This window comes from Bison bison, unplaced genomic scaffold, assembly GCF_000754665.1.
Source record: "Bison bison bison isolate TAMUID 2011002044 unplaced genomic scaffold, Bison_UMD1.0 scf7180017864345, whole genome shotgun sequence".
In the NCBI taxonomy this organism is placed as follows: Eukaryota; Metazoa; Chordata; class Mammalia; order Artiodactyla; family Bovidae; genus Bison; species Bison bison.
Window position 1 is genome coordinate 119512 of NW_011494917.1, and position 7478 is coordinate 126989.

General features: G+C 41.7%; 1 protein-coding gene across 2 annotated transcripts in view; it reads right to left on the bottom strand.

Moving 5' to 3' along the window:
• The window catches only part of LOC104999121 (von Willebrand factor A domain-containing protein 8-like), a 135829-nt gene that overhangs the window by 94686 nt on the left and 33665 nt on the right, over positions 1-7478 (bottom strand). The gene's annotated exons all lie outside the window — the stretch shown is intronic.

Here is a 7478-nt window from a genome sequence, read left to right on the forward strand (position 1 = left end):
AGGTAAAATGAAATGCAAATAAGACTACTACATAGAACATAAACCTCTAAGCAACCAATGCAGACAGTATATTAAGTTAAAAATGTATATACAATGTACATGTGTATGTGTATATATATGCACATCTATACACATACACGCATATATACATACACACATATATACATTCATCCTACATCTGCTGAATTTTCACACTGTTTTACAAAAAAACACATTATTATCTAAAATAATAGGGTTTATTACATCACAAAGAGTCACATAATCCCACACTTAAAAGCTAATAAGAAATGGGAATTCCCTGGGGGGTCCAGTGGTTAAGGCTTGGGCTTTCACTGCTATGGACCTGGCTCAGACCACTAGTCGGGAAAATAAGATCCCACAAAGCCACGCAGTAAGGCCAAAAAAATAAGCTTATAAGAATGCTTGTGTTACTAAAGGAACATAAGTGTTTTTAAGGGTGATATGAACAACTGCTACCATTACTTTGTCACAATGTTACAGCCCAACTCTTTTGTCCTGAAAGGGGATAGGACCAAAGCATCTCAGACAATTTATGAGTATCATCACCTTGAAAAAAACTTTAAACTATGACTTACGTTGGCACTGGATTGTGAGATCTCTCAAACTTCACAGTTAGGATGTCTGATGGTAGATTTAAATGACTCCTTTAAAGTTTACATCTATGCAACACCAACTCTTCTGGGAATAGAAGACTCTTCTGTATAATATCATTCTAAGTCTACTACATATTTATTTATTTATTTAATTTTGGGGCACATGGCATTTGGGGATCTTAGTTCCCCAACCAGTGACTCAACCTGTGCACCCTGCACTGGGAGTGCTGAATCTTAACCACTGGGCTGGTAGGGAAGGCCCTAGTAAAAAGTGAAAGTGTTAGTTACTCAGCCATGTCTGACTCTTTGCGACCCCATGGACTACAGCTCACCAGGCTCCTCTGTCTACGGGATTCTCCAGGCAAGAATACTGGTGTGGGTTGCCATTCCCTTCTCTAGCGAATCTTCCTGACCCAGGAATCGACCCCAGATCTCCTGCATTATAGGTGGATTCCTTACCTTCTGAGCTACAAAGGAAGTCCCTAAGTCTACTATTAAATCATCCATGAACACACTCATTTTTTGACTAAACATTTTTTAAATGTTTGTATTAATACAATTCATTTGTATTTACTCACTTAAATGTCACCCAGTGACTAAACATGTGTTCTACTAGGAATTCAAGAAAAACTCTCCCCTTTACACATCAAGACACGATATAGAATACTCATAGCAGTGTGGCTCAACATAAAACTGAAGATAGGAGATGGATAAAAAGCACACAGTGGAACGTTATATGACCAAAAAAATAACAAAATGAACCCCCATTACTTCCAACAACATGTTTAACTCTTAAAAGAGAAAAAACTGTCACAAACTAAATCATGCATTAATGATTAATATCACTATCTTGATGAGCGGGGACTGAACCTGCTTTTCCTGCAGTTTGCACACTGCAGGCGGATTCTTTACCGCTGAGCCACCATGGAAGCCCCACTATCTTGGTAAAGCTCAAAAAACTAGTAAATTGAATTTTTTACAAACACATGCATATGTGATAAAAACAGTGCTTGATAAAGCAAAAAAGCCAGAGAATCACAAATTCAGAATATCTGGAAAGGAATCAGAGAGATTCTTGTGGATAACTTCAAAGATAATCATAATATTCTAGTTCTTAAATGAGATGTGGGTACAGTGTTTGTTTTACTATTACATTGCATTTCGTACATAAACACACAATACACACATGTATACACATATATATCAACACGTGTATGTGTGTATATGTATATGTGTAGTGTATGGGCTTCCCAGGTAGCACAGCAGTAAAGAATCCGCCTGCCAATGCAGGAGGCACAAGAGACGCAGGTTCAATCCCTGGGATGGGAAGATCCCCTGAGGAGGCAATGGCAACCCACTCCAGTATTCTTTGCCTAGGAAATTCCATGGACAGAGAAGCCTAGCGGGCTACAGTCCCTGGGGTCACAAAGAGTCAGACACAAATGAGCAATTCAGCACAGTCCAGCATCTGTGTATGTATATAAAAAACACAGTCTTTTGTATGTGTTGAACATTCCTATACTCGTTAAACCTTGTTTAATCATCCAGGAAGGTCATGAAAGAATTCAAACTAAGAACATTTGCCTAGGACTAAAGCTGTGTTTCCCTCCACGCCCCCCTCCAACAGCATAATCTTGCTTGGGTGATTGCCCCTACTCTCCCCCCAAAAGTTAATATTTAATCATTAGAAAAAAATTAACAATAAATTTCTGATTTTCTTAATCATGGTGGGACGATTAAGGAAAGGTATTGGGCAGACTGCTTGGTGTATCACATACTGAGGCCACGCTAAAGCAATTTATAATTTCTACAAAGCAAGTGCTTCTCATGTGTGAAAATCAGGAGATTCATCACCCAAGTGGAGGTGCTTGGCTTCCCTCCTATCCTCTATGAAGCCACTACACCATGCATGGGGGCAACACTTGGCTCCTGGAGGAAGACATGGGAACAATTCTTAACTACTGAAAAAATGCTAGTTCAGGTTTTCCGTACCATCTTATGGAAAAACCTGAACCAACTTTTTGGCCAACCCAATACCATAGCCTGTTACCCACTATGGGATGCTCTGCATTAACAGATATTATTACAATATACTTGTGTATTAAAATTTCACAGAACTGGGGAGAGACAATTGGGGGAAAATGTCCTTAAGTGTGCAATAATGAAAAACACATTGAAAAACATTGCCCTAAGACCTGCACCTTTGAGAATCTCAAGGAGCTCTGCAATGCTAGGAAGCAATTCACCTGCATCTTATTCTTAGCTGTCAGATGGACACTATTGTTCTTCCCCACTACAGGCTTAAATCATTATAATATATGGTCTACTCTTTCTTATTGCAAGACAGGTCCATCTGCCTGCTCTGTAAGGATGAAACAAAATAAGAGCTAAGAAGCTCTCGTTTCTCAGTAAAACGACACAAAGTTCTCTATGCTGCGGATCTGCTACCCTTCCTTACTTTGCTGTTAAATATGTAATTAAAAACTTGAACACTTTGGGGTTTTTCTTTACATTTTTCCAAACCTCAGTTTACTCCGGCCTCGGGCCTTCTCCACACTGTTCTTATGGTTTATGCTGCTGCTGTGTATTCACCCTTGGCAATGTGCCTGACCTTCCATTATCTGGACTTGTCTATTTAAAATATGAAATTTCCAAAGTTCTGTAAGGGAAAGCCAAGTTGGTCTCTTCAGCTTCCTCCCACCTTTTATAACTATTTATAACTATTCATAATGACAGAGTCTCAATATCGTTCCACTCTATTTTCAATGCCATGATCTTAGAACTCATATTTATTTTCAAGACTTTTTTTTTAATCGAAGGCTTCATTTCCTAATCCAGTGTGAGGTTTCTCCCCCTGTAAGTTGTCAGTATCAACAAGTACTGAGGTTTAGGAATAATTTATCTTTTTCTTAGCAAACTGAAGAAGAATCAGTTATAACAACAGAGCAGTGTGTACACCAACGTATCTTCTTAAGTGGGAAGAGAAAGGCACAGAGATGAAGTTATTTAGAACCGGATCCTAGGAACTGTATAGAGCTTTGAGTAGGTTCAGGCCTTTCTGGTGGCTCAGATGGTAAAGAATCTGCCTGCAACGCAGGAGACGCAGATTCGATCCCTGGGTTGGGAAGATCCCCTGGAGAAGGAAATGGCAACCCACTCCAGTATTCTTGCCTGGAGAATTCCACGGACACAGAAGTCTGGCGGGCTAGAGTCCACGGGGCCACAAAGAGTCGAACATGACTGAGCGACTGACACTTTCCCTTTCACACTCTGAGTATGTTCATGGGAGTGTCTTCCACTCAGCATGATCCTTGTGTGTTGAGAAGAGTCACTGGCCAGAGGCATACCTGATAGTCCTCAGTCATCCCCTCCTTTGCCCTTAACACTCAAACTGGCTGTCAAGCAGCAGCAGTGCTGCCCCATTTCCACGCGTCCCAGGGTATCTGGAAATGTCTGCCGTTTACACTTCAACTCTACAGAGGTTTCTTCATATGAATAAGCACCTTCTGAACCCTCTGGCTGGCCCTGTAGTCTGTGCTATACTGTCACAAAGACCTTTTCCCTTCTTTTGTCTTACTTTAGTATAGTAAAGAGCTGCTTGATGAGGGTGAAAGAGGAGAGTGAAAAAACTGGCTTGAAGCTCAACACTAAAAAAACTAGGATCATGGCATCCAGTTCCATCACTTCATGGCAAATAGAAGAGGAAGAAGTGTTAGCAGTGACAGATTTTCTTTTCTTGGGCTCCAAAATCACTGTGGATGGTGACTGCAGCCATGTAAAAGATGCTTGCTCCTTGGAAGGAAAGCAATGACAAATCTAGACAGCATGTTAAAAAGTAGAGAATCACTTTGCCAACAAAGGACCATATAGTCAAAGTTATGATTTCTCCAGTAGTCATGTACAGATATCAGAGCTGGACCACAGAGAAGGCTACACACCAAGGAACTGATACTTCCAAATTATGGTGCTGGAGGAGACTCTTGAGAGACCCTTGAACAGCAAGGAGATCAAGCCAGTCAATCTTAAAATCAACCCTGAATATTCACTGCAAAGACTGATTCTGAAGCTACAGTACTTTGGCCACCTGATGCAAAGAGGCAACTCATTGGAAAAGAACGTGATGCTGAGAAAGATTGAGAGCAGGAGGAGAAGGGGACGACAGAGGATGAGATGGTTAGACAGCATCACCAACTCAATGGACATGAATTTGAGCAAATTCCAGGAGAGAGAAGGCCAGGGGAACCTGGCATGCTGCAGTCCATGGGGTTGCAAAGTGTCAGACACAACTTAGCGACTGAAAAACAACAACAATAATAGTGATAATGATAGCCATGATTTATTGCATTCCTGTCATGTGCTGGGGAAAAACATGACTGATTTCTCATACTCTCAGTTAGATCACACAACAACTCTACAAGACAGCAGATTGCCTCCACGTAAGGATAAGGACTAGGCCAAACTGTTAACGTCCAACCTGCTGCTTATAGTGCAATTTTGATCAGTTATTCAAATTCTCTGTGCTGTTTTTACATCTGTATAGTGGATATGAGAAGTGAACTTACTTATAAGGTGGTTATGAGCATTAAATTAGGCACTTAAAGAGTGTCCAGTAGTAGCAGTACATGTATTTATTAAATATTCACTATTCTCATCTTATGAATAAGAAAAGTCAAAGCCCTTACAGTGGTACTATTTGTCTACAGTTGATAAATGCCTAAACCAAGATTTAGACCTAAACTATTTGAGTCCAAACTTGTACTCCAGCCATTATGTCCCACCGCTCCTCCAAAATCTTTTTTTCTTTTGACTTTATTACTGGAATATAATGCTTTACAATGCCGCCTTAGTTTCTGCTGTACAGCAAAGTGAATCTGCTCTGTGTATACACTGTGCACACATATCTCCCCTCCCTCCGGAGCCTCCCTCCCAGCCCCGCATCCCAGCCCTCCAGGTGGTCACAGAGCACTGAGCTGGGCTCCCTGTGCTACGCAGCAGCTTCCCACTAGCTCTCTGTTTGACACAGGCTCTATCTTCAGAACCAAGATTTCCCCTCCAAGTATGAACCTCACCCAGGAGGTACAGCGGAAAAGAACCTGCCTGCCAATGAGGAGATGCAAGAGACTCAGTTTTAACCCCTGGGTCGGGAAGGTCCCCTGAAGGAAGAAGTGGCAACCCACTCCGGGGTTCTTACCTGGGAAACCCCCTAGACAGAGGAACCTGGCGGGCTACAGCCCCTGGGGCCGCAAACAGTCAGACACAGCTAACACAAGCACATAATCACAGAAATGAACCTCACCAAGGTTCCACCAAAGTTAGTGGACTTGCTTTTATGGACACTAATTCTATTTCTTGGGTTTTGGTAATACCAATGGTATCTCCTTTTATTAAAATTTCAAATTCATTTTGTTCTTAACATTTTGTTGTCAGAGAACTCACTTCTCAAAAAAAAACATTTTCACTTATTCATATTTTAGTATAGCATATTTTGTCAAAGAAAACATTTAATTTTTTAGGAAGTCACATTAAACTACTGAGAGAATGCATTAGGTAGTGCTGTGTGGTATCTGTGGTGTATTTTACATTAATGCTTGAAACTAGCTGTATTTTTAGGATGGCCTCAACAATACATGAGTCATACTTGAAAGTGTTCCAGAAATGGAAACAAGATATGAGATTGTACATTATGAACATCTGCAAAACAAATTGCCATCCATAACCTAACATAAACACCGCCCAGTACATGAGAGAAATTCCCGAACCCAGGGTTTCCAAGCACAGGACGCCTCCTTCCAAGAGTCCACAGAATGATAAACTGAAGTCAGAGTAATGCCAGAGAGCTTGATTCTATATTCGGTGATTTCTTTATCTATGTAAAATTAAAACGTCTGGTTCCTAACTTTCTCCCTTCAAGGCCTCAAATTTGCCATATATGTAAAGATTAAAATTATAATATCATATATGAAATGAGTCGCCAGTCCAGGTTCGATGCACTATACTGGATGCTTGGGGCTGGTGCACTGACGACCCAGAGGGATGGTATGGGGAGGGAGGGGGGAGGAGGGTTCAGGATGGGGAACATGTGTATACCTGTGGCGGATTCATGTTGATATATGGCAAAACCAGTACAATATTGTAAAGCTAAAAAAAAAAAAATTTCAGAAAATTATATCGGAGTTCAAATTCAGTTTTAATAAAACCCTTCACAAATGGTGATGGTTACTTAGTATCCCAAGGGTCAACACACTATAATGGAAAGAAGAAGCCTTTGAAGCCACACAGAGCTCCTGGGGATTTCTCAAGCTGTCCTTTCTCAGCGTCCCTGGATCTCCTGGGCCTACATTTCCTTATTGTCAAAAGGGGGGCAGTAACACTTGCTAAGCACAGTGATCATGAGGATTATGGGGAAAGCGCCTTGTCCAGCCCCTCAGCCAGGGAGAACCAGGTGTGAGAGGATATTAAAGGCCCGTTCTCACCTGCACGGTCCTCTACCTGGCGTGTGTCCTAGATAGCAGCCCGCATGGTATGGACTGGGGGTTCATGTATAAGCTTCTGCATTTACACTCAAATTTACCTTCTGAACGTACAGAGCCCACGCTGACACACAGCTGGTGCAGCTTGTGTGAGTTACTTTCCCAAAGCATTTCATATTGCTCAGGAAGAATCTGAACCCAGGCTTACCACACACCCCTACATGCATTCAGTTCAGTTCAGTTCAGTCGCTCAGTCGTGTCCAACTCTTTGCAACTCCATGAATTGCAGCACACCAGGCCTCCCTGTCCATCACCAACTCCCGGAGTTCACTCAGACTCACGTCCATCGAGTCGGTGATGCCATCCAGCCATCTCATCCTCTGTCGTCCCCTTC